Here is an 18,618-nt window from a genome sequence, read left to right as displayed (position 1 = left end):
ATGTTACTGGTAAGGCTTCTGGTCAACAGTAGGCTATTAGCAGTTAAGATTTTAAAGAGTCAAAAGTTACAGGTGGATTTTTGACTGTAAGGGGTATGGGGGTTGGTGTCCTTAACCCCTGAGTTGTTCAAAAGTCAACAATTTACATGCCATTGCACTTCACGTTTAGTACAAATTGATAATCTTTCAAATTAGCAATGGAATTTTAATTGAAATTTCTTTGAATACTAGATAGATTTGGGGAAAACTGACATCTTAACACTGTTGTATCTTCCAATATATAAATATAGCATTATCCTCATTTCTTAAAGTCTACTTTAATTTCTCTTAGCTATCTTTTGTAATTTTCAGAGGTTTTCCACGCTTTTTGTTCAATGTTTTTCTATGCAATGTATTTTTTTGACACTAATATATGCTGGGTTCATTTTTCATTATTGTGGTAAAAAAAATACCTATTATTAAATTTTTAAGTATGTAGTACAGTATTATTAACTATATGTGCATTGCTATATAGTAGATCTCAAGATATAAACTTATAATTACTAAAATTAAGATATTAATCCAGAATTTTCTAACGTTGATGGAATATTTGTTAACTACAATGATTTGAACTGAGAAAAATAGAGGTTTATCTACCTACGTCTACCAATTATTGGTTTATTGTCTCTCAAAATTCGCCTTTCAATAACTATCTATCTAACACATGATAATTTATTGAATTCTTTAAGCATTTCTTCTTTACAGTGAGCAAAATATTAGCTTTATCTACATAGTGTACTGAAAAGATATATAGTAGAAAAAAGGATGTGTCTCACTGTGGTATGTTGTGTGTATTTTGGTTTTTCTTTTACTCCTGCTGCATTCAGAGGTGCAGATATGTGGAGACATCTAGTGGTGACCTGTCCCAGCTGCATGACCAAAGTCCTTCAACAACCATAGACTACCCAAACTTGGATTCTGTGACCTCCCTTCTCAAAGCCCTCTCATAGCAGACACTGACAACCCCAGTCCTTTCATGTACAGCAGTGCCCCCAGTTCGTTTGCCTCCCAGCCAAGAGGGTTATTTTCCACTTGATTGGCTATGGTAGACCAGCTCTGGCTCATGCAACCCCACAAACGTCTCTGCTATACAGTAACTGCAGCCACTTCTTCTGTAATGAGATTTAAAGCCCAGCCTTAGGAAGAGAAAGCTTTCTTTTTAAATTTGTTTTCCCTCAAATACGCTCCCTTAGCCCTAGTGTGGCTTTTTGAGTTCTCTTATATCTTAAGAGTTAATCTCTCATAACTTAATTATTCTTTACACCCCTTTAAAATTATTGTATAGTTTGTATGATAAGAAGAATGTTTCTTCACTCTACCACTAAATTTTATATTTCCATTTAAAGTCCCAGAAGAGTGGGGCAGAAAATGAAGCTAGTGAAGTGTTAAAATTTCACAGTGAATTCTATAAATTGTAATCTATGCAAGTAAAATACTGAAAAATAAGCAGAAAACAAAAGCAACATATAGTACAAGAAGAACACGTTTCAAGGATAAATAAGGCCAAACAGAACAAAGAAGGAAGAAATTTTACTTACCTAGATGGTACAGAAACTTTAAATAAGATCTGTCATAGATGATCTAAAACACCTGTATTTTTGTAGCCTAATATGTCTTCAATTAAAACATTTAGTGTGGCTTGCCTCATATTTTGATCTTCTCATTTGAATATATCCCTGACCTTCAGAGATACAAAGAAATATAAACCCTCTGCTCCATCTGTAGGACCTGCTCTTGGATATACATTCTATCCTCACCATCTTCCCACCTATCAATTTAGACATCTGGGCTCATGGCTTTGACAGATTGATTTTTCAGAATCATAGATTGTATATAATCCATCTGAGCCTCTAACTTACATTTACTGGTTTTAAATAAAATCACCTTCTCTAGCATTATCTTAGACTCTTTAGACTTATAAATATATACTACATATGTTTTCACCAACACTATAAAAATTCATTCTCATGAGCAGTATTTTAAATACACTGTTAAATTGAACATAACATTATAAAAAGTTCTAGACTGAAAATAAAAGATGGGCAGAGGAATGTATATGTCCTCCAATATTTGACATTTTCTTTCATATTACTTCTATTACATTGGTAAATTTAATTTTACCATACTAAATCCTTTCTGCGTATCCATTAGAAGTAGAAAAAAAAAGTGCCACCTATCCAACAGAGATTACTCTAGGTGAAAGGTTGACAAACTATGGCCTATAAGCCAAATCTGGCCCATTGCCTATTTTTGTAAACCAAGGTTTCTTGAAGCACAGTCATGAGCATTTACTCACATTTACATGTTGTTTATTTGTTTACATATCATCATCACTGAATTTTAGTGCTGGAGAGGAACACAAAAATTATCCAGATTTATGCCATCATTTTATAGATGAAGAACTTAACATTTAAGAGTTTACACGACCTGTCCAGAATGATACATTTGGCTATGTATGATTAAAGAACAAGAGTCAGAAATAACCTACAGTTCTTTTTCATTTTATTATTACATCTGTTCCCTTTATTTTGTAGCACACTTAGAAGTAGCCAAGTGTATTACTATGTTGGACCACTGGTCTGACTTGAGAGTGACAGGTACTAGGTAGTATACTAGGAGCCTCCAATATCCTAAGTCTCTGAATGTCTCCATATAATGAAACCCCAGCTGGCTGGTTTGGAGCACATAGTATGAATATGATATAAGCATTCCTTTGTATTAAGCCACTAAAATTGGGGGAGTTTTTCCATATCAAATCTTGTCTATCATAAAAAACACATTGTCTCTCAGACTATAAATTCTAGAATGGTAAATGTTTTCAAATATGAAATTAATTCTGAAATTTAAATTAAAATACCATATTATAATAATATTCACTGTATTACATTATTCTACATAAGTCCTGCCTTCTTTAACATTATGATATATATTTTAATAAAGATTATATTATTGTAACTTTATAATAGGTATCTTCTGAGGTCATGTGTATTCAGGTTAGAAAGAATTTACATAAGATATGTTAAAAATGCCTTATAAATAAAACATTTTAAAGCTAGAAATAAAAGAACTGTATGTAATTTAAGTCAATTTCTTTATATGCAATCTCTTGTTTACAAGTGTAAGTCCATTGAATCAATTATGCAGTACAATACACGAAAACCATTAACACACTCTACAAGAGTCATATATTATGAAGACTTACAGTTTAACCTGTTTTGAACTACATGTATTTCCTTCCTTTGTCTTATATTTTTTGCTTTTATGTCATTTTGTTTTACCTATTTAGATTTTAACAATTTAAAGTGTATACTATTATTGATGTTTATACATTGGCTAATTTGGAATTTTATGATGGACACATTTTTACCATTTTTAAAATAAATTGATATCTTTACTCTGAAGAGATATTTTTAGGCAAAAGCTCAACTTCTTTATGAAAATTTCTATTAAAACTTTTCTATTAGTTTTATCTTTACCTATAAACAGACATGACGACTGACATACAAATATATATTTGAATTATATAAATATTGAAACAACCCTCAGTTTTAGCAAATACCACCTTCATTTTGATTTTATTTGTGTAATTGTTTCAATTTACTATTAAAATTAAACATCTATATTATTTATTGATTTGTATTTCTTTTTGTTTATTTTTATTTAGTCAAATTCATTGTCTCATGGTCTTTATCACTGTGTTCATTGCTTTATATGTAGTTCTTATTTTATCTGTATTAATATACTAATACTTTGACTTAAATATCTATAGGATTTATAATTATTTGAATTATTTTATTGCATTATCTTAGGTTAAATTTTTTTTATTTCTAAGACATTGAGAAATATATATTATAATTAGATAAATATGAATATTTATTTACTGACCTATATATCACTTTACGAAATACAATCAGGAGCCCTTATCTATTCTCATTTAATCTGATTTTCCTTTACCTGTGACTAAGATGATCATACATCAAAATTTTCCTTCTGATAGACACTGTTTACACTGGTTATCGTGGCATTATGACTACTAACATTTCCCTTCACTGTCATATGTTAGGACTTGGATGATAAATTTTATGGTAATTTTATCAATAATTATTATGATAATATTTCTTCTCCATACTACATAGAGTAGAATAAATGATAAGACTATTTTCTATCCATGACATCCCATCTTTAAAATGAATTTAAGAAGAGATAGGCATTAGCAAATTTCAGTTATTTTCATTAAAACATGTCTTGGCATCAAGATTGTTGGTAAGAGACTCATAGCACTTTAACTATTGGATTTAGCATTGTGAATGGCCAAAATAGATAAGGACGGTAACATATATCTATATGGTCACTGTTTATTTCCACAGTCAATGTAAAAATGACTTCCTTTCTTTCATGTCTGTTACCTCTGAGTAGGACTTGAAAGCCATGGCAGTTTGCACAGGGCATTAAGTTAGTTGTCCATTAATTTCTTACCTTTGTTTTCACATACCTGTATTCAAATGCTAATAAGCAGTGAAATGCACAATCTGAATAATCTCTCCTGGATAATCAGATTACTATGTACAAATTTCATTTTGAACTGGTACTATTTTTCCAAATTTCATCTTTAGTAAAATTTTGTCAAGCCTTTTCATTCTCTGACCTTTCAACATCTATTCTATACTAAATAATTCTCTCCTTAAGACTTAATTTAAATGAATTGCTGACAGATCATTTAGTACTGTTCTACTGCTTTACTAAACCTTTCAAGGATAGGTTACCTCATACTGATTCAATTATTTTATTATCAACTCAGTCTCCAACAAGTCTCATTTTGAAATTAGGAAGGGACTACTCTAATATGATTCTCATCCTATCCAAATAATCTCACTGGGTTCACATTGAAAAGAATTAGACAAACCATCATTTTGTATTTTCATGGGAAACAAAGGAATACCTACTGTTAATACAGTTGTTTCTAAGCCACAATTAACTGTGAGCACAAAAGTATAGACATCAATGTATTCTAATTCAATATAATTAATTTGCTGTAGCAGAGTGCTGCATAGTATAACAGAATTACTCCATTGCGTACCCAGATCCAAAAGCCAGTAAGCTATTGCTAGTGCTAAGAGCATACTGTTAATGAAACTGAATCTCTCCTACTCTGTAGATTTATGAGGATGGCAGGCTGAGCATCCAGGTTAATTCATCTTCTGAAGCTCTTCTCCAGCCTGCTTCATGTAAAAAGAACATCCCGTATGTGCAATGTTATCTCCACGTTTTCAATTGTTGAGATAAACACATTTTGAAAAAGCTGTACTAGTCATAACGAGTCAATCTCACAGCTTCAAAATTCAATAAGTCAATGATGAAGAAGGTTTTGTGCCATTTCTATGTATATTGTTAGGAACAGTAAATATACAATAATCGTATTGATATTTTGCTTAATATGAGAATTTATATGATAACATTTCAGTAATTTAGGGAGCATGAGCTTTATAAATTTTTAATGTTATGAGGATTTTGATATACTTTCCTTTTAGTAAGATAATTATTTATTGAGGTGAAATTCACATAATATAAAATTAACTATTTTAAGTAAACAAGTCAGTAGCATTTAGTGCATTCACAATGCTGTACAACCACAACTTTTATCTGGTTCCAAGACATGTCCTTCACTCCAAAGCAGAACCTTTTACCAATTAAGCAATTTCTAGCCATTTCCTATTCCTAGCTCCTAGCAACTTTCAATTGCATTTTATCTCAATTATGTTAATAGAATTATACAATATCTAATCTTTTGTGTTTTGGAAGTTCAGATTATAGCACGTATCAGTACTTTATCCCTTTTATAGTTGGATAATATTTTATCATATGTGTATACAATCATTTGTTTGCACATTCATCATCTGATGGACATTTGAGCTGTCTTCACCTGTTAGCTATTGTGAATTGTGTTGCTATGAACACCCATGGACATATACTTGTTTGGGTACTTGTTTCCAATTATTTTCAATATATATCTAGGAGTGGAATTGCTGGATAATATGGTAATTCTATCTTTAACTTTTTGGGAACTGTCAAACTCTTTTCTACAGTTGAAACACTTTGCATTCCCACCAGTAATGTACAAGGGTTTGAATTTTTCCACATCTTCATCGGCACTTATTATTTTCCATTTTTTCATATGTTTCTAGTGAATGGGAAGTAGTACATCATGGGGGTTTTGATTTGCATTTCTATTTCTAGTTGTCTCAGTGTTTTTATCATGCAAGTATGTTGAAATTTGTCAAATGTTTTTCTGCAATCAATTTTTTTCCTTCTTTTTATTATTATGGAAAAATACATTTATTGCATTTCTTAAATTGGAAACCCCTGGCACTTTGGAGTAAGTTCCACTTTGTATAGAGTATAATTCTTTTAATATACTGTTGGATTCAGCCTACTAGTATTTGTGTTGGGGATTTTAGCATTTATGTTTATAAGGAATAATGATCTGCAATTTTCTTTTCTTGTGATGTATTTATCCAGCTTTGGTATTAGTGTAATGTTAGCCTCATAGAATGAGTGAGAAAATGTTTCTGCCTCTCTATAATTTATTTATTTATCTGTTTTTGGAAGAGTTTGAGGTGAATTGGTGTTCATTTTTTAAGGGTTTGGAGAATTCACCAAGGAAGCCATGTGGTTCTGGCATGCCCTTTTTTTTTTTTTTAATTGATTCAATATCCTTACTTGTTAGTGGGTCTTTTTAGATTTTCTAGTTTTGCTAAGTCAGTTTTTGTAATTGTACGTTTCCAGGAATTTATAGATTCCATGTAATTTATTTGTTGGCATACAATCGTTCATAGCATTTTCTTATAAGTCTTTTTATTTCTACAGGGTTGGTAGTAATGTCCCCACTTTCATTTTTAATTTTAGTTAGCCATGTCTTCACTTATTTTCCTTATCAGTCTAGTTAAAGGTTGTTAATTTTATTAATATTATTTAAAAATTAATGTTTTGTTACACGTAATTGTTCTACTGATTTTCTTTTTTCTGTGTCATTTATCGCTGCTCAAATATTATTTCCTTCCTTCTGCCAGTTACATGTTTGTTTGCTTTTCTTTTTCTAGTTTCTTATAATGTTGTTAGATTGTGAATTTGAGATCTTTTTTTAACACAGAAATTTACTGCTATACATTTTCTTCTTAGCACTTGCTGCTTTTATTGTATCCAATAAGTTTTGAAATGTTGTGTTTTCACATTTATTTATCTCAGAGATCTAATTTTTCTTGTGATTTCTTTTTCAACTCATTGGTTAGAAGTGTGTTAACTTCCATATGTTTGTGAAATTTCCAGTTTCCTTTCTCCTATTGAATTCCAGTTTCTTTCTAGTGTGGTTGGAGAAGATGTTTCATATGATATCAATCTTTTTATAAATGTATTGAGACTTGTTTTATGACTTAACATATCATCTATCCTGGAGAATGTTCCATGTGCACTTGAGAATCATATGTATTCTGCTGTTGTTGTGGGGAAGCTTCGGGTTTCTTACTATTAAGCATAACATTAGCTATAAGATTTTATTCTAGATACTCTGTATTAAATTGAAAAAGTCCCCCTCTAAATCTAGATGGTTGACAGTTTTTATCACGAATGGGTGTTGGATTTTATCAAATGCTTTTTCTATATCTATTAACAGGATCATGTGATTTTTGTTTTTTAGCTTAATGTGATGGATTACATTAATTGATTTTTGAATGTTAAAACAGTCTAGCAAACATAGAATTAATCCCATTTGGTCATGGTGTTTGTCTTTTTATATATTGTCATATTCGATTTGTTAATATTTTGTTGAAAAGATTTATACCTATGTTCATGAGAAATATTAGTATGTAGTTTCTTTTTGTTGTTGTTGTTATATTTTGTCTGGTTTTGGTATTAGGGCATTAACCTTATACAATGAGTTAGGAAGTGTTTCCTTGCTTCTATTTTCTGAAAGAAATTGCAGAGAATCGGTATAATTTCTTTCTTAAATGTGTGGTAGAATTCACCAGTGAACTCATCTGGGCATAGTGCTCTTTGTTTTGGTAGGCTATTAACTCAATTTTTAATAGATATAAACCCGTTCAAATTATTTTTTATTGTGTGAATTTTAGCAGCTTTATCTTTAAAAGAAAAGGAATTGGTCCATGTCACTTTGGTCATCAACATTTCAGGCATAAAGTTGTTCAAAATACTCCTTATTTTAATGTCATGGCATCTGTAGTTTAGTTATTCATTTACTGCTGATATTAACCTGTATCCTCTCTTTCTTTTTCTTAGTTAGCATGGCCAGACTTATCAACTTTATTGATCTTTTCAATGAATCAGCTTTTGGTTTCATTTTATTTTTTCTATTGATTTCCTGTTATCCAATTTTCTAATTCTTATTATTTTTTTTTCTTCTAATACTTACTTTAGATTTAATTTGTTCTTTTTCTAACTTTCTAAGGTTAGATCTTATGTTATTGATTATAGCTCTTTCTTCTTTTCTAATATATGCATTCAGTGTTATTAATTGCACTCTAAGCACTGCTTTTACCACATTCCTCAAATTTAGATGTCATGTTTACATTTGATCATCTGTTAATGCCAGATATAGGCCTTTTCTGACAGTTTGGTCTGTCCTGAGCTTATGCATGGCTTACCAAATTTCTTTTAAATGCCTTAATTTTTCAAATAAACTCCAGATTTTCCTCTCAGGCTTTATACAGTCTATTATATATCTCAACTATAATCTTTTGCCCCAGATGTCTGCAAGTTTTTCATTTGACTTACAATGTTTTCCAATGTCTATTGCTTGTCCACCCTGAATGTGTTCGAAGGTAAGTGAAACAGAGACTACTAGTTCTTCTAGTAGTCCTTGGTAGGTTAGAAGAGAGAAACACAATAATTTGTAAATAAGATCTGCTATGCTCCCTCTAGAACCAGGGACCACTGAGAACATGGGCTTCCATTTTCATCATTGTTGCTGATATGGAAAGGGAGTGAGGCAAGGGTAAGTAAAATGCCACATATCTATCCTACCATTTCTAAATTGCTTCTTGATTAAGCCTTTGCTTGTTTATCAAGCTTTAACTATTTACTAATAAAGTCGGTTCTGACTGTTTCTACTTGTTTTTTTTATGCTCATGTGAAGGATGGGCATTTGGACTTGCCTACATCACCATTTTGCTCTCCCTGTAATTTTAAAGGAACTCTTTTCATGAATCTAAAGTAGACTAGCTTTAATCATTTCAATTACGATAGCTCTTTGAATCTCTCCAAGGCCTTGACCACAATTTAGTGGTTTTTATAGCTATATATGTATCCAGAGAGTTCGATTGAAAGCTTTTAAAGAACATTGTTTCCGTTTCATCTTTACTTCTATATCTCTTAACACATAGTAGGGCAACAGATAGTATTTAATGATGAATTAATTTTCATACCCTTATGTTTACGAGAGAGTAGTTCTTATAACTTTCCAACATCAGTTAAGTAAAAATTTCAGATAATCTGTGAAAAAGTATGAGATTTTAAAAACGTGTATCATTTAAATCTTGATTGATACGCTATCTACTCTGATCTATTGCCTCAGCAAAGTAGAATTAAAACATCTGGTGTATGATATTGCAAATGTATATAATTGCTATCAAATTTGTGGTTAGGTGTTATGTACTATAAATAATATGAAGATTTTAATTTTTAAGAAAGTTGTATATACACTTACTAAAATTACTCAGCATACCTTTCATTGAATTCTCTATTTTCTTTATAACAAAATATATAGATCCCACGAATGTTCCCATAATTTCAACTGTTTTATCTCTTGCAACTGACCATGCATGTCATCATCTCTGTTATATTGCATTAATTGTTACTGCTTGCAAATTGCATGGTTTTGACTGACAACCTGTTGGTTCAAACAACTTCTCATTGTTCTTGTGCCTACACCTTCCTTGACCTTCAGCAATAATGTCAAACTTCACCTCTGTGAAGAAGTGTCTGCTGACTGAATTATCTGCTTCCTCATTTGAGCCTACGTGGCATCCTTAAATGAACTTAGTCATAATTTTATATTCTTTTTTATCCTATTTGCTTATTTGTATCTTTATTTAATTATTAAGAGGATGGAGTGTGGTGCTAAACTTCCTAGGTTGGAGTTCTGACTTTGCTATTCCCTAATGTTTAGCACTGGAAATTTACTTAGTCTCTCTTTGCTTCAGTTCTCTCAGCTGTAAAATAGTTCATAATAGTAGTGCCTACCTTATATATATTTTAAGAGGATTAAATGAGTTAATCTATATTAGAGGCCATGCAAATGTTAGCTATAATAATGTAATTATACTACATATGTAATATAATAAGAATAAGAATAACATTATTATTTGTTTATTATTATTATTATTATTATTATTATTATTATTATTATTATTATATTGGGAGCCCCTTAAGGACATTTAATATTTTTTTAATCTCTGTAGATTTAGAACTAAGCCAAAAGTCATGCATAAATAGTTTCTCAATAAATATTTTGGGAGTGCTAAATAAATAAATTTATAATCTAAAATCAGAGTCTTTATTTGTAGTCTCTGATTCAGTTATTGACATAACCACCAATGCTTCCCACACAATATTGACGAAACCATGGAAGATGATATAAACATCTCTTTTTTCCTAAGGAACACATTTAGTTAGTCCCAAGTCCTGAGATACCCTATCTACTTTTTTCTCAAACTTATTCTTTTACTCTTGAATTGGGAGGATATACCTCCTTGAAGATTTTCACTGTGTATAACCCTTGCACAGTCTTCTCTGATTTAGTCTGTCTCCAATTTCATTCTAGTTTATGTCTTTCACATATTTATAACCCACGTATTCCTAAAACTCCCCAACCCAATGAAGTTATGTGCCTTTCATCTGCATTCTTTTGGCTCACTTGTTCTATTACATTTATTGCACTGTCCGAGTTTATCTATGTATAAGTTTCAATAGTCTGTGAAGTCCTTTAGAGCAAGAAATACATAGATGATAGTTGGGCAATAGATTAGATAGATAGATAGATAGATAGATAGATAGATAGATAGATTTATTGATTGATAGATGATAGCTAGATAATAGATAAATAAATATTGAAATAGGTATCATTCATCTCTATTTTCTCAGAATTTAGCATTTTCTTGAACCTAAAGTAAGTGCAAAATACATGTTTATTGAATTAAATTGTTAAGAATTTCACTAATGTCCCTGTTGATAATGATAGTAATTTCTTCCTCCTTATTCAGCTGCATATTATAATAAAACTTAAAATTCTAATATCTGTAACACAATCTGTCTATTCCTTTTCATTTACTAGTTAACTATGAGAATAGTAGACAATTAATTATTATGGAACATTATACTATTTTGAACTGTTGTCTTGGCTTTCTGCTTTATTGTATGATTTTCATAAAGTCAACACTAAAATTTTAATAAATATAATATACATTTTTTTGAAAAACGTTAGTGTTTGTTTAAATACCAATGGAACATTGCCTGCAAGATAGTTTTTTTGGAGATACCTATTTTTACAGAATATATCTCTCATTAGAATAAGAAGTACAGTTCAAAAGCATTTATAGGTTATAGTTATAAAATTTATTGCTGCATTTTTAAATACTATCTTGTAATTTCATACCTTTATGTTATATTGAACCAATAAAAAGAGAACAAGCAGTACTATTCTGAGAGATTCTGTCACATTTTATATTTCTTAAGTATAAAAAAATTAACCACTAGGATTCTGGAACATTCTCCTTAAATGATGCGATACATACATTGATAATACACAAATTTAAGCTTAAAATCAAGTACTTAGGTGCATATTTAAACGCTAATTTTAACTAATCAAAAGAAAGTTATTTTATTATAAGGAAACAATCCTTTTTTGCTTTTTTTTTTAGAAATAGTTAATCTAATTCTAGAAAATAGCTTTAATTTTTTTTTTCTCACCACTCAATTTTTTTTAATATAGCCATTGGTTCTAAAGTTTAATTTTTTGAAAGTCACAGCTCATTTAAGGCTAACATATGAATGATAGAAGTATAAATTCTTTTATAAGAAAATAACATATTCTTCATATATAAAAACAGCAAATCATTTTTATTAGATGAGACCTGATTTCCACTTTTAATAATACTTATTTAACAAGGCAGTGACAAAAACTTTTAAATAAACTTAAAGTTATTTATTTAATTCTTAAACCTGGTTAGCTTTATTTAACTTTTCATATTTTGAAGAAAAAAAAAAGCACTCGTCATCTAAGAGATGACATAAATATAAGGGAGAAAATCTCAATAACCTCATTTATATATGTAGTGGTTTGGTTGTAGAAAAAGAAAGTGGAAAAGGAGAGTGTTTTAAGATGCCCCATCATCATTTCAATCATTTAAAATATGTTGTAAAACTTCTGAAAAAAAATGAAAGAGATAAAGCTTTTTACCTTTATTTTTACCTTTTATATTTGAAAACTCTATGAAAAGAACAAAAAATACTGTAGATAATTTATCTTCACTATGCAGCCATAATTATAAAAGAAAACTATGAAGAATCTTCCAATATAGTGAAATTTAACTCAAAACAATAAAAGATATTGAGAACATGCACATACCTCCTTAAAGCTCAGGAAGAATGTAAATTTCTTTGAAAGTGTAAAACTCATGAAAGGTCCATCAACTAATCTTTTAGAGAAATTTAATCTAGAGACTGAGTGAACTGAAAAAGAATAGAAAATGTTTTTATTTGGACAAGGATTCACGTCACAACAAGGTAGAAAAGTTAGAGCTAAAAGAAAAATCAGGCAGATATGCCACCTTCATCATCTGTGACATACCTTTAATCTGAAGGATATTGCCAAAGGTGAACTGTGGTCCACCACATGTATAGGTAAAACAAATCAATCGTAACAAACAGAACTGTACAAAGATGTAAGGCTGAAAACAGAGTGAAAAATAATAGGAAGGCAGTGAACAGAGTAGTATTGTTAGTCAGATTTTGAGGTGAAAAACTGGAGTTGAAAATTCTGGCTGCCTTATCTTATCTCCTCCAATCCCACCATATTTCATATTTTCAAAATAAAATAAAATAAAAACTAATGAGCAAAAACAAAACAAAACAAAATAGAATACTCCTCACTCAAAATCAAATAACAATTACCTTTGAACTGGCAGGGGACCTTTGGAGTAGAAAGAGATACTAGTGTTTGCATTCTTTAATCTCTCAAATGAGAAGTAAAATTTCATTATGTAAAATTCAAATATTCAATTATATGTATATATTTTTTAATTTTAAATAAATTTTACAACAGTTTTAGGTTAACAACAAAATTAAAATTTAGGTACAGAGCCTTCCATTACCCCATGCCTCCACACATGCATAGCCTCCCTCATTATCTACATTCCCCAACAGAGTGGTACATTTTTCTTTCTACCAGAGATAAACCTATATTGACACATCATAATCACCCAAAGTTGATAGTTTATACTACAGTTCATTATTGGTATTGTAGATTCTATGAGTTTGAGCAAATATATAATGGCATGTATCTGTCATTACAATATCATACAAAGTATTTTCATTTTCCTAAAAAGCCTTAGTGCTCCACCTATTCATGTGTACTGCTACTACTCCCGTCAGATGCTGATCTGTTTAGTTGTCTCCATAGTTTTACCTTTCTCAGAATATCATATAATTGAAATCATGCCTTCTCAGATTGCCTTCTTTTGCATTGTAATATATAATGAAGTTTTCTCCATATAATTTCATGGCTTGATAGCTCATTTTGTTTTAGCATGAAATAATATTCCATTGCTTGAACGTACCACAGTTTATTTGTTCATTCACCTACTGAAGGACATCTTGTTTGCTTCCATGTTTCAGTAATTATAAATAAAACTGCTATAAACATCAGCGTGCAGGTTTTTTTGTGGACATAAGTTTTCAATCCCTTTGGGTAAATATCAAGGAAAGTGATTGCTAGATTATATGGCAAGGGTATGTTTACTTTTTAAGAAACTTCCAAACTGTCTTCCAAAGTGGTTATAGCATTTTGCATTCCCATCAGCAATGTATGGAAGTTTATGTTTGTCCACATAGGCAATTTTTTTAAATTTTGTTTTTATTAATATTAGCATGTGAAAGTGTGTGTGTGTGTGTGTGTGTGTGTGTGTGTGTAGGTGTATGTGTATGTGTGGAGAGAGAGAGAAAGAGATAAAGAAGAGAGAGTTTTGAGAGTATATAGGGCATATTTATAAAAAATAAATCTTAATTCCATCAGTTGTATTTTTTTGTCATTTTTAGTGCCTTTTACCTCTTTCAAAGTCAAGTAAAATTTGTTTGTTTAAAGTTAAGATTAGCCCCATTGTTTAAAAACAATTATTTATCTATCTCCCTATATTGATACATGCAAATATAAATTCTTTGGATTATGTTCAGTAGATATATTGATTATTAATAGAGGTAACATCATTTGAAGTAAATTTTCATTTCATTCTATTTTATAACCAATTATCTATCATAATCTCACAATTTGCTAAAAAATAATGAAATTTCCCTCTGGATTTTACACTGATGAGGTAATTTTATTCTTCTTCCATACTGTCCTCATTTTTGATAAATTACCCATCCTTTTGGCATCCAACACTCTGCCCCTTTCTTCATGCTGCTCATAAGATTTTTATTGATCCCGTATTTCCTTAGCTTCTTTTATCCCATCACATCACTTAAAGGTTCTGCTCTCTGACATGACAATAAATATTGAAGGACATGGTACATAGATAGAGAATATTGAAGGATGCCCAAAAAACAGATTAAGGAGTGCAAGGGAATAGCTCTAGTCCTGGTGGAAGGACAGAAACTCTAATTAGGGCTAGATCCTTGAGACACAGGCCCACTGTGTACTTCAAAGACTGAGATTTAATCAGATTACATAATACCTGCCCACTGTCTACCATCAAGTTAACTAGCCTCCAGTAATAATAATAGGGAATTATAACTCAAAAATCTGTAAAAGACAGTACACAGGAAAGCCCTGAGTTAAAATGGGAAATAAAAACAAAGTCTCCAGAGCAATTTGAAACCTCAGGTGTCTATAGCTGAAGAATCATTAAGCATATCCCAACATAATCCTTACACTGAATTTCTGTTTACTTCAATCTCCATAGTCCTGCACATGTCTGCTTATCAACAAGGACTTATAAGCCATACCAAAACAGAGTCTAGAGATAGAGCAATCATCAGAGCCAGATTCAGGTGTGTCATAAATTGGAATTATAAAACAAAGAATTTAAATAACTATGACTAATATGCTAAAGGTGTTAATTTAAAAAGTATATAACACGCAACACCAGATGTTGGGTATATATCTACAAAGAAATCAAAACTACATAAAAGAACATATAAAACAATACAGAAAAAAATTTTCAAATGTGGCAAATCAAAAGCATAATAAAAGAAATAAAGAATACCTTCAAAAGGCTCATTAGTAGACTCAGCACAGACAAGTAAAAAATTCAGTGAAGTTGAAGATAGATCAATAGAAATTGTCCAAGAAGAAACAGAGAATAAAAGGGGGCACCCATAATAGAACATCCAAGAACTTTGGAACAATATCAAATTGAGTAGCATACATGTAATTAGTATGAGAAGAGAGAATGAGACAAAGAAAATATTTAAAGTAATAATAGTTGAGAATTTTCCAAAATTAATGACAGAAACAAAACCACAAATTTAAGAAACTCAGAGCCAAGAAAGATAAATGCCCATAGCAATAACAAAACTAAACAAATAATCATAATAATAAATAACACAAGCAGATCAAACTGCAGAAGCCAATGACAAGAAGAAATTTCTGAAGGCAGCTAGAAGAAAAAAATAAAATCCACATCTACAGAGAAAAGAATAAAAATTACAGTGAACTTCTCCTTGGAAACCATGAAAACAAGAAGAGAGTGAAGTGAAATCTTTAATAACTTTAAAGAAAAGAATAGAGAGAGAAAAACCTGCCAACCCAGAATTCTATGTTCAGTGAAAACATCCTTGAAAACAAGAGAAATAGAATTTCCTAGTGTATCAGTTTCCTGTTGCTGTTGTTAACAAATTACCAAAAACTTATCAGCTCAAACAGCAGAACTTTATTGTCCTACAATTCCAAAGGTCTGATGTTTAAATTCAAAGTGTTGGGTATTTGTCTTACTCTGTCTAAAGAACAAAACAGAGCAAAACAGAAACAGACTCATAGATACAGAGAACAAACTGTTGGTTGCCAGATGAGATGGAGGTTGAGGGGATGGGCGAACTAGGGGAAGGGATTAATTGCTACAAATTGGTATTTACAAACAAAATAGTCACGGAGATGTGAGATACAACAAGTGCCAGGTGGGTACTAGACTGATCAGGGGTATCACTTTCTAAATTATGTAAATGTCTAACTGCTATGTTGTATAGCCGAAACTAATATAAAACAATATTGGATATCAACTGTAACTGATAATAAATGTACAATTTTTTTTGAAAACAACTAACTAAATAAATAAATAAATAAATAGAACTTAAATGTCAGAAAGGCTCTATTCCCTTTCAAGCTTAGAGAGGAAAATTTCTTTTTTTTTTTTTTTTTTTCCAGCTCCCAGTTGCCTCCTACATTCTTTGGCTCATGACTCATTCTTCCATCTTCACAGCCAGCAAGCACAGCATTTATCTCCTGTCTGAATTCCTACCTCCTTCTTAGAAGTACCCTTGTGATTACTTTGGGTCCACCCAGATATTCATGGATAACCTCATTTCAAGAACCCTAATTTAATTACAACTGCTAAGTAATTTCTCTGGATAAAGTAACATATTCACAAGTTCTGGAGATTAGGACATGGATATCTTTGGGAAAAGTATTTTTCAGTCTTCAATACCCAGCAAACAAAAAATAAGGGAATTCATTGCAAATAGATTTGCCCTATAACAAATGTTAAAACAAGTGATTCTGGTTAAAGCAAAATGACATAAGTCAGAAACTTGGATCAGAAAGGAAGAGTATATAAAAAGGAATAAAGATAATACATAATTTTTATTTTTTTTTATTATTAATTCCTCTAAAAAACTAATTATTTAAAAGTAGTAACAATGCATTGGATGTTTGTAATATATGTAAAAATGAAATAAATGACAATAAATGATATAAAGGATAAGAAGGATGAATAGGGACTATTCTAAGTCACCAATACTACATATGAAATGTCCATTATTTAAAGGTAGACATATTTAAAAATCTTTATTGTACCGTCTCATGTGTCTGAAGGAGGGCAGGAAGTGACTCTCCTTGGTGGACTCTCTGGCCAATGCTTTCTGAGAGCAATGAGCAGTGCTGGAGTTGGCCTGGCCTGGGGGCCACCAAAGCTGCCTTCCCTTGGAGGTCAGACTGTGCATGCTGTAAGATTCAGCATCTCTTGCTGGTGGAACTTGGCCAGAGAGGCTCATCACCCTCTGCTATGGGCTGGGCTGCCCACTGGAAGGATGAGTTTTGCTGCATCCGCTTGCAGTCAGGTGGAGCCTTGGGTGCACTGCCAGAAGGTATTGGGCGAGACCTGGCACAGGGCTCTAGTGCGGGTGCATGAATGAACCCCAGTCTTAGACTCTGTCCCTCTTCTCTTCACCCTCGGTAGAAGGACAACAGCTGGCCACATTCTGTAACTGGCTAACTCCCCTTATAATGGCCATGTTCTTCCTGCTGTTAATCTAAAAATAAAAGACCTTTCAAGGTAAAAAAAAAAAAAAAATGATCTTAAACTTGAAGGAAGCTACCTCAAGACTTTATTATAAAAATAAATAGAAATTTAAAATAAAGGAGAGAAAATAGAATCATTAAAAACACTCATCGAAAGCCAGAGAAGATAAAAAAATGAAAAAAAGATTAATGAGTACATGAATAGAAAACAGAAAGATGATGACTTCTATCCAACTATATCAATAGTTACTTTAAATATAAATGATCTAAACACACTAGTTAGAAGACGTATGTTTTTAGATTGGAATACAAAAAAACTAGACCAAACTATCTATAAGAAAATCACTTTAAATATTAAGACTCAGCTAAGTTAAAAATAAAAGGATAGAGAAAGATATTCTATGAAAATACTAATTAAAATAAATCTAGTATAGCTATCTTAATTTCAGACAAAGCCAACTTTGGAATGAAGAAGATTATCTGGGATGAAAGAAAATTACATAACAAAAAAGTGTTCAATTCTCCAAGGAGCTATGATCAAATCACACACACTACATTAGGGAAATTATTGTATTATATAAAAAAACATATTTGGGAGTAAATCATCATTTTTATATCTGTTGATCTGTTGATTGATTTACTTACATAATGCTTGGTGAAAATTTTTTATGGATTTGGCAATCTGACCAAGCATTTAGAAAATGTGTAGTTATTTACTATAATAGCAAAAGTACGTCAATTTCTATAGGAGTCTGATTTGACTGTAATACATTACTTATTAAACCTTTCTCCAAAGAATGTCATATCTGTTTTTACATGATGCTCTGCATTTAAATTCTAGA

The sequence above is a fragment of the Pteropus medius genome, unplaced genomic scaffold (assembly GCF_902729225.1).
Source record: "Pteropus medius unplaced genomic scaffold, Ma_sr-lr_union100, whole genome shotgun sequence".
NCBI lineage: Eukaryota > Metazoa > Chordata > Mammalia > Chiroptera > Pteropodidae > Pteropus > Pteropus medius.
This window is presented reverse-complemented; position numbering follows the sequence as displayed.